The sequence below is a fragment of the Macaca mulatta genome, chromosome 17 (genome assembly GCF_049350105.2).
Source record: "Macaca mulatta isolate MMU2019108-1 chromosome 17, T2T-MMU8v2.0, whole genome shotgun sequence".
Taxonomy (NCBI): Eukaryota; Metazoa; Chordata; class Mammalia; order Primates; family Cercopithecidae; genus Macaca; species Macaca mulatta.
The window spans coordinates 102771180-102786504 of NC_133422.1; the positions used below are offsets into that span (position 1 = coordinate 102771180).

Consider the following 15325-nt stretch of genomic DNA (forward strand, 5'->3'; position numbering starts at 1 on the left):
GTTGTCATAGATGGCCCTTATTATTTGAGGTATAGTCCTTCAGTACCTAATTTATTGAGAATTTTTAACATGAAGAGATGTTGAATTTTATCAAAAATCTTTTCTGCACCTATTGAGATAATTATGTAATTTTTGTTTTTAGTTCTTTTTATGTCATTAATCACATTTACTGATTTGCATATGCTGAACCAACATTGCATCCCAGGGATAAAGCCTACTTGATTGTCATGAATTAACTTTTTGATGTGCTGCTGGATATGGATTGCTAGTATTTTGTTGAAGATTGTTTCATTTATGTTCATTGAGTTTTCTCTTTTCTATTAAATTTCTATTGTCTGAAGTTGTCTGTTTTTCATTGTGCCTCTGCCAGATTTGATGACAGCATGATTCTGGCCTCACAGAATGAATTAGAGAGGAGTCTCTTCTCCTCAAATTTTTGGAATACTTTGAGTAGGTATGGTTCCAACTCTTCTTTATACATCTGATAGTATTTGGCTCTGAACCTGCCTAGTCCAGGGCTTTCCTGATTGGCAGACTTATTACTGATTCAATTTCAGAACTTGTTATTGATATGTTCAGGGTTTCATCCCTCTTGGTTGAACCTTGGGAGGTGTATATTTCCAGAAGTTTATTGATTTCTTCTAGGTTTTCTAGTTTGTGTGCATAGAGATATCATAGTACACCCCGAGGGGTTTTTGTATGTCTTTGTGGTCGGTGGTAACATGTGCTTTGTCATTTCTGATTGTGTTTATTTGGTTTTTCTCTCTTTTTTCTTTATTATTCTAGCTAATGGTCTATCTTTCTCATTACTTCTTTCAAAGAACAAATTCCTGGATTCATTGGTCTTTTTTTTTTCACATCTCAATTTCCTTCAGTTCTTCTCTGATTTTGTTTATTTCTTATCTTCTGCTAGCTTCGGGGTTGGCTTCCTCTTGTTTCTCTAGTTCCTCTAGTTGTGATGTTAGGTTATTAAATTGAGATCTTTCTAACTTTTTGATGTAGACATTTAGTGTTATAACCTTCCCTCCTACAATGTGTTAGCTGTGTCCCAGATTTTCTAGTATGTTGTATATCTGTTCTCACTAGTTTCAAAGAATTTCTTGATTTATGCCTTAATTTTATTATTTACCCAGAAGTCATTCATAAGCAGGTTGTTTAATTTCCATGTAATTGTATGGTTTTGCATTTGTTTAAATGCAAATATAATTGTATGGTATAAAAATCAATATTGTTAGTAGTATTGTACTGTGGTCTGAGAGTGTGCATGGTGTGGTTTTAGTTTTTTAAAAACTTTGCTAAGAAGTATTTTATGTCCAGTCATGTGGTGAGTTTTAAAGTATGCGGATGTGCAGATGAGAATAACGTATATTCTGTTGTTTTGGGGTGGAGAGTTCTGTAGGTATTTATTAGGTCCATTAGGTCAAATGTCGAGCTCAGGTTCTGAATGTGTTAGTTTTCTGCCTCCATGATCTGTTAATAATGTCAGTGGGGTGTTGAAGTCTTCCACTACTGTTATATGGTTATCTAAGTTTCTTTGTAGGTCTCTAAGAACTTGTTTTATAAATCTGAGTGCATCAGTCCTGGGTGCATATACATTTAGGATAGTTAGGTCTTGTTAAATTAAGCTCTTTACAATTAAATCATACCCTTCTTTTTCTTTTTTGATCTTTGTTTAGAGTCTGTTTTGTCTAAAATTAGAATAGCAACCCCTACTTTTTTCTGTGTTCCATTTGCTTGGTAGGATTTTCTCTATCCTTTTACTTGAGTCTAAGAGTGTCATACAGGTGAGATGGGTCTCTTAAAGACAGCATATGTCTTTATCCAACTTGCCACCCTATGTTTTTTAATTGGGGCATTTAGCCTGTTTACATTCAAGGTTAGTATTGGTAAGTGAGGATTTGATCCTGTCATATTGTTAGCTGACTACTATGCAGACTTGTTTGTGTGTTTGCTTTGTAGTGTCACTAGTCTATGTACTTAACTGTGTTTTCAAGTAGCTGGTAGTTGTCCTTCCTTTCCATATTTAGCACTCCATTTAGGATCATTTGTAAGGCAGGTGTGGTATTAACACATTCCCTTAGCATTTGCTTGTCTTTAAAGGATCTTATTTCTCCTTCATTATGAAACTTAGTTTGGCTGGATATGAAATTCTCTTTTGGAAATTCTTTCTTTAACAATGCTGAATATAGATCCCTAATCTCTTCTGGCTTGTAGAGTATCTGCTAAAAAGTCCACTGTTAGCCTAATGGAGTTCCTTTTCTAGGTTGCCTGCCTCTTCTTTCTAACTGTCTTTAACCTTTTTTCTTTCATTTCGACCTTAGAGAATCTGATGACTGTTTGTCTTGGGCATGGCATTCTTGTTAAGTATTTTACAGAGGTTCTGTGCATTTCCTCAATTTAAATGTTGGCCTCTCTAGTGAGGTTGTGGAAATTTTCACAGACTATAGCCTGAAATACTTGTTCCAAGTTGCTTGCTTTCTCCCTGTCTTTCAGGAATTCCAATGAGTTATAGATTTTATCTCTTTATACAATCTCATATTTCTCAGAGATTTTGTTCATTCTTTATTTTTTAATTTTTGTTTGAGTGAATTATTTCAGAGAACTGACTTCTTAGCTTTGAGATTCTTTCCTCAGCTTGGTTAATTTTGCTCTCAATACTTGTGATGGTATTCTGAAATTCTTGCAGTGAATTTTTCAGCTCTATAAGATCAGTTTGGTTTTCTTACAATGGCCATTTCGTCTTTCGTCTCCTGTATTGTTTTATTGTATTTCTTAGAATCATTGGATTGGATTTCAACTTTCTTCTGAATCTCCATGATCTTCATGCTTATTAATATCCTAAATTATATTTCTGTCATTTCAGCCATTTCAGCCTGGTTAAGAACTATGTCTGGGAACTAGTGTGGTTAATTGAAAATAAGAAGACACTCTGACTTTTTGAGTTGCCAAAGTTATTGCACTGGCTCTTTCTCATCCATGAGTAGATGTTCCTTCAGTTCTTGAAGTTGCTGGCCTTTGGATGTATTTTTTTTCTTTTATCTTCTTTGACATCCTTGGGGATTTGATTGTGATATAAGGTGGGTTCAGGAGCCTGGCTTCATTTCTTGAAGATTTCAGGGGGCCAAGTCTAAGCTCAACACTGCTTGGAAGGGTCCTCTAAATCTTGGGGGCTGGTATCAGGCCCCTAGCTTTGTTCTCTGGCCCCTTGAGGTTAGAAACCTGCTACGCTGGAGGGATTGAGGTGTTTCTGGACCACTGTCCAAACCATGACAATGGGTGTTGCCAGACAAAGTGCTTTGTTGGGTGGTGGTAGCGGGACTTATGCTTGTTCACTTGTGCCAGCAGTTGCAGCAGCACAGTGTGGTGCATGCTCATAGGCTGGGTCTGGGCTGCTGGCAGGCACAGGGCTTCTGGTGGCTGTGAGGTTTTTCACAGCACCAGCAGTTGTAGTCCATCAGGGCACTGTTGAGGGCAGGCACCCAGTGTCCATGTGCATGTTTGCACTGGTGGCAGTGTTGGTGCAGCATTGGGGAGCTGACCAGTGTGGGGCTGGTGGCCTCTGTGCATGCATTCACACTGGCAGTGGTGGTGGTGTGGGGCCAGGGGGTGGGCCATTGGTGCATGACCTAGATTTTAGCAGTCAGAGACACTTGCTCTGGAATTTGAGAAGGAAACTGGTGACATGCAGAAGGAAGGCTACATGAAGTCTATGTTGAGGCAAGCAGTAGCCATGAGCAACAGCAGAAGTTGGATCTGGATTACAGAGCCTCTGACTCCTGAAGGTTCAGCAATAGGTCTCCAGAGGTATGAATGCAAATGGTGGTACAACTGAAGGATCTGTACCTAGTGATAACAGCTGTGGTATTTTTATAGGCTCACCTTTGCACTGTGATTGGGAAAGACTTCTTTGTAATAATTGTGTCATCTTGGAGCATGCATCTCCAGTCCTTTCAAGAGATTCTGAGCATCACCCCAAATCCCTTGAATAAAATATTTTTCTATTTAAATTAGGGAGATATAGTTTATGTTGCTTTCACCCATGAGAAAGCCGAATGATACAATATCCAATAAGAGATGCTGAATAGACTAATAGATTTTGGGAGAGAGACCTAGGCTGAAGATTGGTTTTCAGTAGTTATCAATGACACCACAAGAATGGATGGGTACACAACAATATTAATATTCTTAATACTACTGAATTATATTTTGAAAAGTGGTTAAAATGGTAAGTACTATAGTGTGTGTGTGTGTGTGCACATGTCTGTGTGTATTTCCACAATCATAGGGAAAAGAATGCATAGGAAAGTTGAAGGCAACAGTATGAAAGGAAAGGATAATATAAGAAATAACCTAAACATTTGAGCCTTAAAGGGTAAAAGAACAGAAGAAGATGTTCCTAAAGGGGAATGAAAATAACACATTATATTCAACTCTTCACACAGTAATTGGCACTTGATAGTTTGGATCAAGTAAACTACATATTTACTTTACATGCCACCAAAAGCAATTGACTACTTTCTGAAACACTTCCATTAACATACATCTGTTAACATACAATTTAATTCAATTTTTTTTCTTTCAAGTAAGATTTGTTATTTTGGATGATGGATTTTGGTCATGTTTATTGACAGGTATTATCAACAACCTTTAGTACTATTGGATTTCTTCACCTTTATTTACTTAATAATGTCAACTCCGCTAGGTTAAAAATAAAAATAGCAACAGACTTGATCTTTATGTTTTTTTCATTACCTTTGCTTGATCCTTAGAAGTGTCAGAGGTGAATATATTTATGATAAAGATAAAGATTAAGCTAGAGAGGGATTATGGCATTTATAGTTAGACTTTCTGTTACTTTTAATTTTTTTAGACTTGGAATTATAATCACTAATTGTGACAGAATAGCCTAAAATGTCATATACATAGAGTCATATATATACACTATGTATACTGTTATATATAGTTTATATATAATATATAGTATATATACTATATATTAATATTTTATATGTAATATATAGTATAGTATATATACAGTATAATACAATATACTATATATTATATAGACACTATATATCCAATAGTACTAATATATTATATATAATACATATGCAACACGTATATATGTATACATATATATACTACGGCATGTGTTATATAGTTATATACCATATATATTACATATGCTATAGTGTATATACTATACATACATACACTCTATAGTGTATACATACTATATATAGACTATATAGTATATATAGAACATATACAATTATATATTACATAGTGTATATGTACATTATATATTATATACATTATATATAATATAGTATATAGAATACATAGTGTGTGTATGCATATATTATACACATACACACACAGACAAAAACATGAGTGAACTTCAAGAAGTTCGTGGAAAATGGAATTTAGAGATAAAATTTTAAAAATGTAAACTATATTTTTAAACATAAATTCCATCAAGAACATTTTTGTAAGCTATGATTACCAGTCATTTAATCCATTCCTAAAAAGCTGAGGGTCCTTGGAATTTAACCATTTCAATAGAATCTTTTTTACATTATTAAGAAGAAAAATCGGTGCTCTTTCCAGTATTAAGAAGAAAAATCGGTGCTCTTTCCAGAATTTTTTAGATTAGAAAACAAAAAGGAAGCCAAAAAGTGCCAAATCAGAACTGTAAAATGAATGCCTAATGATTTTTCACTGAAACTCTTGCAAAATAGCCCTTGTTTGATGAGAGGAACGAACAGGAGCATTGCTGTGTTGGAGGAAGACTCTGGTGTTTTTATGCTAAAGCTTTGGCTAACTTTTTCAAAAACTGTCCTAATAACCAGATGCTATTGTTTTTTTATCCTTCAGAAAGTAAACGAGCAAAATGTCTTGAGTACCCATCAAAACTGTTGCCATGACTTTTGCTCTTTATTGGTGTCCTTTTGCTCTGAGTGGACCACTTCTACCTCTTAGTAACCATTGCTTTGATTGTGTTTTGTCTTCAGGATTTTACTGCTTTTACAGTTCCTCAGAGGAGTGCTTTAGGATCTTGATCCTGCTTGCCTAAAATTTTCATTGTAAGCTCTGCTGTTGTCTGCAGCTGATCTGGGAATAACAGTTTGAGTACCCGTCGAGTGGAAAGTTTGCTCAACTTTAATTTTTTACTTATAATTTTGTAAGCTGAACGCTTTAAAATGTCTATGATTTCTGCTGTAATCATCAGTTCTCTTCAATTAGAGCATCAACTTTTTTTTTAATACTCACAAATTCATGTAAATAGTCTGCCATAGCAGGCTTCATCTTCAACATTATCTTGTCCCTTGTTAAAGTGAGTTATCTATTTGTAAACCACTGATTTCTTTGGGGCATTGTATTAGTCCATTCTCACACTGCTAATGAAGACACACCCAAGACTGGATAAATTTATAAAGGAAAGAGGTGTTTTCTTTCTTTGTTGTTGTTGTTGTTGTTGTTTTGTTTTGAGATGGAGTCTTGCTCTGTTGGCCAGGCTGGAGTGCAGTGGTGTGATCTTGGCTCACTGCAATCGCCATCTCCTGGTTTCAAGTGATTCTCCTGCCTCAGCCTCCTGAGTAGCTGGGATTATAGGTGTCTGCACCAAACCTGGCTAATTTTGGTATTTTTAGTAGAGATGGGGTTTTTACCATTTTGGCCAGGCTGGTCTTGAACTCCTGACCTCAGGTGATCTGTTTGCCTCAGCCTCTTAACGTGCTGGGATTACAGGTGTGAGCCACTTCTCCCAGCTGGAAAGAGGTTTAATTGACTCACATTTCAGCAGGGCTTGGAGGGCCTCAGGAAATTTAGAATCATGGTGGAAGGGGAAGCCAACATGCCCTTCTTCACATGGCAGCAGCAAGGAGAAGTGCAGACTGAAGTGGAAGAAAGGCCCTTAAAAAAACCATCAGATCTCATGAGAACTCACTCACTATCACAAGAAGAGCATGGAGTTTACCACCCCCATTATTCAATTACCTCCAACTGGGTCCCTCCCATGACACATGGAGATTATGGGAACTACAATTCAAGATGACATTTGGGTGGGGACACAGCCAAACCATATAATCCTACCCCTGGCCCCTCTCAAATCTCATGTCCTCACATTTCAAAACACAAACATGCCTTCCCAACAGTTCCCCAAACTCTTAACTCATTTCAGCATTAACTCAAAAGTCCAAGTCCAAAGTCTCATCTGAGATAAGGCAAGTTCCTTGTACCTATAAGCCTGTAAACTCAAAAGCAAGTTAGTTACTTCCTAGATACAGTGAGGATACAGGTATGGGTTAAATACACCCATTCAAAATGGGGAAATCGACCAAAACAAAGGGGCTACAGGCCCCATGCAAGTCCAAAATCAAATAGGGCAGTCATTAAACCTTAATGTTCCAGAATGATCTCCTTTGATTCTGTGTCTCACATCCAGGTCATGCTGATGCAAGAAGTGGGCTCCCATGGCCTTGGACAGCTCCACCCCTGTGACTCTGTAGCATATAGTACCCCCGGCTGCCTTCATGACTAGAGTTGAGTGTCTGCTGCTTTTCCAGGTACATGGCACAAGCTGCTGGTAGATCTACTGTTCTGGGGTTTGGAGCTCTTTTCACAGTTCCACTAGGCAGTGCCATAGTGGGGACTATGTAGGGAGGCCCCAACCCCACATTTCTCTTCTGCACTGCCCTAGGAGAGGTTCTCCATGAAGACCCTGCCTGGTCATCCAGGCATTTCCATACATTCTCTGAAATCTAGGCAGAGGTTTCCAAACTTCATTTCTTGACTTTCGTGTACCTTTAGGCTCAACACCACATGGAAGGTGCCAGGGCTTGGGGCTTGCACCCTCTGAAGCCATGGTCTGAACTGTACTTTAGCTCCTTTTACCCATGCTGGAGCAGCTGAGATGCAGGGCACCAAGTCCCTAGGCTGCATACAGCATAGGGGTCCTAGGCCCAGCCCAGAAAACCATTTTTTCCTCCTAGGCTTCTGGGCCTATGATGGGAGAGGCTGCCATGAAGGTCTCTGACATGCCCTGGAGACATTTTCCCCATTGTCTTGGTGATTAACATTCATCTCCTTGTTACTTATGCAAATATCTGTAGCAGGCTTGAATTTCTTCTCAGAAAAAAATTTTTTTTCTTTTTTATTGAATCATCAGGCTGCACATTTTCTGAACTTTTATGTTTTACTTCCCTTTTAAAGATAAGTTCAAATTCCAAACCATATCTTTGTAAATAGATAAAACTATATGCTTTCAGTGCACTCAAGTTACCTCTTGAATGCTTTGCTGCTTAGAAATTTCTTCCACCAGATACACTAAATTATCTCTCTCAAGTTCAAATTTCCACAGATCTCTAGGGCAGGGGGAAAAAATACCACCACTCTCTTTGCTAAAACACAGCAAGAGTCACCTTTATTCTGTTTTCCAGCAATTTCCTCATCTCCATCTGAGACCACATCATCCTGGACTTCTTTGTCCATATCACAATCAGTATGTTGTTGAAAGCCATTCAACAAGTCTCTAGGAAGTTCCACACTTCCCCACATCTTCCTGTCTTTTTCTGAGCCCTCCAACCTATTCCAACCTCTGCCTGTTACCCAGTCCTAAAGTCACTTCTGCATTTTTGGGTATCTTTACATCAGTGCCCCCTCTCTATGGCACCAATTGAGTGTTCTCATGCTGCTAATAAAGACATAACCAGGACTGAGTAATTTATAAAGGAAAGAGGTTTAAGTGACTCCCAGTTCAGCAGGGCTTAGGAGACCTCAGGAAACTTACAATCATGGTGGAAGGGGAAGCAAACACATCCTTCTTCACATGGCAGCAGCAATGAGAAGTGCAGAACAAAGCGGGGTCAACACCCCTTATAAAACTATCAGATCTCATGAGAACTCACTATCATAAGAACAATGTGGAAGTAACTGCCCCCATGATTCAATTACCTCTCACAGGGTCCCTCCCATGACACGTGGGGATCATGGGAACTGCAGTTCGAGATGAGATTCGGCTGGGGACACAGCCCAAATCATATCAGGCATTGTCCCCATAAACTTTTCATAAAATGTCATCAATGATTTCACCATTTTTCCAAAACATCAGTGATTTCACCATTCTTCCACCCAAGCTTCACCAGAAATTTGATGTTTGTTCTTGCTTCAGTTTATAGAATTCTTGTTGCTCTGATTGAGCTCTTTTCAAACTGATGTCATATTCTTCTCAGTGCCTCAAACTGGATCTTGTTTAGACATATTATAACAAGTTAGCATAAGTTTATTTTGATACAAAAGAAATTTGAAATCCATGTAGTTTTAATATGCATTTTTTGGAAACAGGATATTCATCTGGTTTGTACATTGCATTTCAGTTTTATATTTTATTTTATAATACTAGTTATAATAGATTATATCTATGCAAAATCACCTTAAAAAGTAGAATAGTTCATGAAACAAGAATAACAAATCCAAAGAAAAGATCATGTATTAATTAGAGTGCGAATTGGTCAGTAAAAGTGGCTTAGTAAACAAAAATCAGATTGACAGAATATTTTACCATGTCCTTGTGGAGGAATTAGGTTTATCAGGATAGCTTGGTTGATGATAACTAGGAAATTAATCCAACTAAATCCCCTGGTCAACTCAGCAAGCTTGTACTTCTAATTTTACCCCCACTAGTATATTTGCCCATGAATCAGCATATTTGAGAAAATTTGCTGATCAGTGAACAAGAACTTGTTTTTGTATATAAAGTCTATAGCTTTATTTTACATTGTAGATAAAGTAGCATTTGTATTGTACTTAAAGAAAAAATTTAAACATTGTTTCTTTAAATGTCATGATTACTCACTGATTATTAGGGAAAATACAAATCAAAACCACAATGCACTATCACCTCAAAACCATTAGGATGGCAAACATAAAAAAAAAAAAAAACAAATGTTAGTAAGAATGTGGAAGAAATTAAAACTCTTGTGAATTTTTGATGGGAGTGCTAAATGATGTAGCCGCTGTGAAAGACAGTATAGCAGTTTCTCAAAATATTAAAAATAGAATTACCATATGTTTCAGCAATTATACCTCTGGGTATATATCCAAAAGAATTGAAAGCAGAGCCTCAAAGAGATATTTGCATACTCATGTTCATAACAGCATTATTCACAATAGGCAAAAGGTGGAGGTCACCCAAGTGAACATTGATGAATGGATGAACGAAATAAGATAGAATTTTCCAGAGAAAAAGAAAAAGCTGGAGATATATATATACACACACACACGTATATATATACACACACACACGTATATATATACACACGTGTATATATGTATGTATGGGGAGTTGCTCGTTCAGTGGGCATAGAGTTTCATTCTTGAAAGCTAAAAAGGTTCTGGAGATTGATTGCACAGCAATGTAAATATACTTTAAACTACTGAACTGTACACTTAAAAATGGTTAAGATGGTATCTTTTAAAGTTTTGTTTTTTTAAATCACATTTTAAAAATCCAGGGCTGGAAGAGACATTGTAAGCAAAGAAGACAGTCCTGGGAATCCAAACACCTTTCTCTGCCACCAGTTAGAGTGGAAAAGACCTTACAGAAAAGATAACATCTTTTCACAAAGAATAAATAGATAAGACTCAAGAGTCAAAAGACTAAGTGTAGTTGAACAACTGAACCAGAACCCATTTTTTTCTGAGTGCTAGTCCAGGACTTTGTTTCACACACTGCTGTCCTCTTAAGCCTTCAATAATACACAGATCCTCTTTGAGGTGCAAAATTCATGACCTACAGAAGTTTACAAAATGTAATAGGTTCCCTTGTTTGGGACAGAGTGAGAATTATAAATTCACAAGTCAATGATATTAAAGAGAAATTGCAGAGTGACTTTAAAAATAATGAAGATGGTAAATTGTATAATATATGTGTGTTTTACCACATTTTTAAAAGTCAAAACATGCTTTTGATAAAGGATTGAAGATTAGTGTTCTGAAATGCTGAATTTTTAATAGTCACTAGTAGAGTACAGTTTATACTTATTTGTTTTGACTTGTTATCCTTGGTTAATTGTTGCTAGTGTTGGTGGTTGATAGTGATAATGAGATTTTCACATGAATTTTACACTGCGCCACTTGTCCTGAGTGTGGAAATATCAACATTGGTCTGGATTGTGTTTAAATTTTGAAACTGTTGAAAGCTCATTATTCAATTTAAAGTATGTAAACAGCTGTTGCCATGAGATAACAGATTATGCTTTTGGTTAAAATTCTGGGAATCACCCACCAGTTTTTGTTTACTTTTTAATAACCAGAGGCTTATATTTAAAATAGACAAAAAATTAGCAAGTGCATTTTAAATTTAGTAAATTTAGAAGTAACCAACGACAAGTACAATTATGAACTCATACTGTCTCCACTACTAGACATGTTTTATGACTGTCTGAAAGTATCTAAAACAGATTTTGGGAGTTTTCATATAAATTATGTTTCTGTTTTAGCAATCAGTCATGGTAATAAAACAATTTGAGGACAAGAGTATTTATATTTGAGTAGCAGAAAAACACAAGAGAAATCTTTGAACCCTCATAGAGTACTAAACAAAATAGAATTTAATTTTACTTGACATCATGTACACACACACATACAAACACACATACACACACACACTTTTTCTATTGTGTTTTTTTTTTCACCATGGATACCATGGATAAATGCTCAGTAGTAAGACTGTTGAGTTGAAGTGTAGATATGTTTTTAATATTTCTAGTATCATTAGATTGGCTTCCAAAACAACCTGATTATTTTACATTTTCAAGCAAACCACCATGGCATGTGTATACCTGTGTAACAAAACTGCACGTTCTGTACATGTAAACCAGAACTTAAAGTATGTATATGTATGTATGTATATATATATATATATAAAATAATCTTTGCTCACATTTTAACTAACAATATATAATTAATCATCAGTGTTAACTATCTTTATTTAATTTCATTACCTGGATTATTTTGGCTTATTCCTTTTTAAATTTCTTTGGATGATTATTAATTCTTTTGAACATCATTGTGTTTATATTATAGCTTTGTTTTCAATGCTGTAACTTTTTAATGAGTACTACTTTGGCTCATATGTTTGGTATAAGTTGTTTTCCCTTTTGTGACTTTCTAGGTAATTTCTAACTGCAGTTTTGCATACTTCTTTGATACAAACTTGACCTGTGAATGTAGTTTTACATTTTCAAGTAAGCAACTCTTTGATCATCTTTTTGTAATGATTTCTATTTTTATGAGATTATTTCAATAAATGGGATATATCACTTAGGTATTACTAAGTAATAAACCACTCTACTTTAGTGTCCTATAACAGCTCCCCTTTATTATTTCTGTAATTCTGTGAGTTTTTCAGGTGGCTCTTGGGCCAGCTCCGCCTGAGTTCATGTGTGTGGCAGCATGCCTGTGACAGCCAGGCTGGCTGGAGGTTGTCCATTTTGATTAAAATTTTAAGTATCAGGCCAGGCGCGGTGGCTCACGCCTGTAATCCCAGCACTTTGGGAGGCTGAGGCGGGCGGATCACAAGGTCAGGAGATCGAGACCACGGTGAAACCCCGTCTCTACTAAAAATACAAAAAATTAGCCGGGCGCGGTGGCGGGTGCCTGTGGTCCCAGCTACTCAGGAGGCTAAGGCAGGAGAATGGCGTGAACCCGGGAGGCGGAGCTTGCAGTGAGCCGAGATCGCGCCACTGCACTCTAGCCTGGGCGACACAGCGAGACTCCGTCTCAAAAAAAAATAAATAAATAAATAATTAAAAAAATTTAAGTATTCCTTGTACATTTGGGGAAAAGTTATCTTTTTGATAAACAGAATTTATTATCTCCCTCTCATTTTTGATTATCTTTGCACTGAATGTTATAATGCTAAATAATATAGTTTCATTAACCATAAAACTAAAACTACAAGAAAAACAATTGGAAATACACAGGAAAAAACAGTAGATATGGGAAATTTTACTCATCTGTATTATTCTATGACATCATATAAACAAAAATGGAGATATTGTAGACTAAAATAATAAAATTATTAAGGATATCCCTTCTTTTCAAGTAGCTATGTTGTATTCACACAAATGACAATACTATTAATCCCTAAAGAAACTCTGATTAAGCTTTGTAAATAGAAATAGTGAGAGAAAATAATCTGAATGCAATACAATAAAATAGAAGTTAGTGAGAAAAATGAAAAAAAATTCTGGAAATTAAAACAAATTAACAAATATCTCTTAAATAACTTTTAAGTCAAATTGGAAATCCAAAGAAAATTTTTAGATTAATTTATATTATTAATATTTTCTAGAAAATAATAAGCACAATATATAAAAAACAATAAAACACAATACATACCTGATATCATTAAATTTTACTAAGCAATGCTCTTAGGAATTTTAATAGCCTATCAACAAATAAGAAAGGAAATGAATGTTTGAACACTCAACTGAAGAAGTCAGACTAAAGAAAACAACAAAACAAACTTAAGTAGAATGAGACAAATCATAATGATAATAGAACCATCTGCTGATTACTTACATGACAGTAACAAAGCAGATAAGTTTTAGCTATTCTTTCAAGAATAAAAGGAGAAATCATATGCATACAATTTTTTTAAATGTGTAACCACAGATACAAAAGAAATGAAAAACCAGATGAGAAACTATTTTGTATAAATTTATCAAGTAAAAACTGAAATCGTTTAAAATGATCTTATACAATAGAATTTAACTCCATGACACAGGAGTTTTCTTTTTTCTTTCTGACTTTTTTTCTCCCTGTTTTAATTTTTGTATGCCTAGTACCTAGAACAATACTGAAAGAGTGAATGGTGAATATCCTTCCTCTGCAATTGGTTTACCTACTTTGTTATTTCATTTTTTTTTGTACTCAAGAGAAATGCATGTATACTTCAATTTCCCCTTAATTTTACTGCACAAATTTATACATAATATCCTCTTACCTGTTTAGGATGTAATAGCTCTAAAATGTCCCTCTTTTAAAATTTCTGTTATTAAATTTCATACTTTCTCTTTTTATTTTGTCTTACTACAAATTATTCATTTTCTTTGTTATTTCAAATAACCAATTTTTAATTCTCTTTATTGTATAGTTATTATTTATTTCACTAATCTCTTTTATATTTTTTACTCCTATCTTTTAGCTTAATTTGTTTTCACCTTTTAACTTGTTAGGGCTTTGTGAACTGTATGCTCAGATTATTTCTTTCCGTTCTTCTTTTTAAACCATGCCATTAAAAATATCATTTTTTTCTCATAAAAATAACTTTAAATGCATTTTATAAGATTTTATATACTTTATTTTCATCATATCCCAACAACTCTTTCTATATTCAGTAATACCATCAGACATTACCTGGGTCGATTTTTCTCAGCACTTTTCCCTCCCTCCCTCCCTCCCTCCCTCCCTCCCTTCCTTCCTTCCTTTCTTCCTTCCTTCCTTCCTTCCTTCCTTCCCTCCCTTCCTTTTTCTTTCCAAAAGCCTACCCATACAGATTTTCTCAGCATTTTAACCTATGACTTGATAAGCACTTTCAAACTGTAGTTTCAGGTCTTTCATAGATTAAGAAGCATTATTATTTTCTCCTGTAAGTTTTTATGTCATTGCCTGTTTAATCTATATCCTCTCCCTCCTTTTATGTTCCCATTTTTCTTGCATGTGAGTTGCAAAACACTCTGAGTTTTGAGATTTTAATTCTGTTTGAGCCTACAGGCCAGTAACTCAGTGCTCAAAAGTGACCATCCTTTTCTTCAATGCATATATTAAATTGTTTAATTGAAAACTATAGAGAGATTTTTTAGTTCCTAAAAAATTTATTCAGTTTAATCTTAAATCCTCTATTAGTTTTTAAAATTCAAGTTGTCTCCATCCCTTTGTGTTGTGTGCAGGCTGGGATGTTCTGTGCTCTCCTTCTTTGATGGCTTATCTCTCTTAAACACCTCCTGTGTTTGATTTGATGGCTCAGCTGGGGCAGTCTAGCCTCAAGAGGTGAGAAATCAAGTCCTGTCTAACCCATGAGTCAGGACTGGACTAGCAGGGAACCTTCTAGTCTACTCTGAGGCATTTGGGGGAGACTTTTGTTTCTTGTGATCCTCTGATAGTCTCTCAGCTTTAGGGACATGGAGGACTAACCCTAAACACTTACTTCCTTTGTGGGTGCTCAGAGGCCTAGGAAACTTGGCATATTCCTGTGAGGCTGATGTAGTCACTGCCTGGGGCCCACAGATTTCTGCTCAATCATTCTATCTAAGACCCA

At 35.7% G+C, this 15325-nt stretch overlaps 1 long non-coding RNA gene across 1 annotated transcript in view; it reads left to right on the top strand.

The window, feature by feature from the left end:
- Nucleotides 1–15325, top strand: part of LOC144336357 (uncharacterized) — a 29105-nt gene that overhangs the window by 9218 nt on the left and 4562 nt on the right. Inside the window, exon 3 of the long non-coding RNA XR_013408059.1 lies at nucleotides 7448–7568. This is a non-coding gene — a long non-coding RNA (uncharacterized LOC144336357). The remainder of the gene's footprint in view (nucleotides 1–7447; nucleotides 7569–15325) is intronic.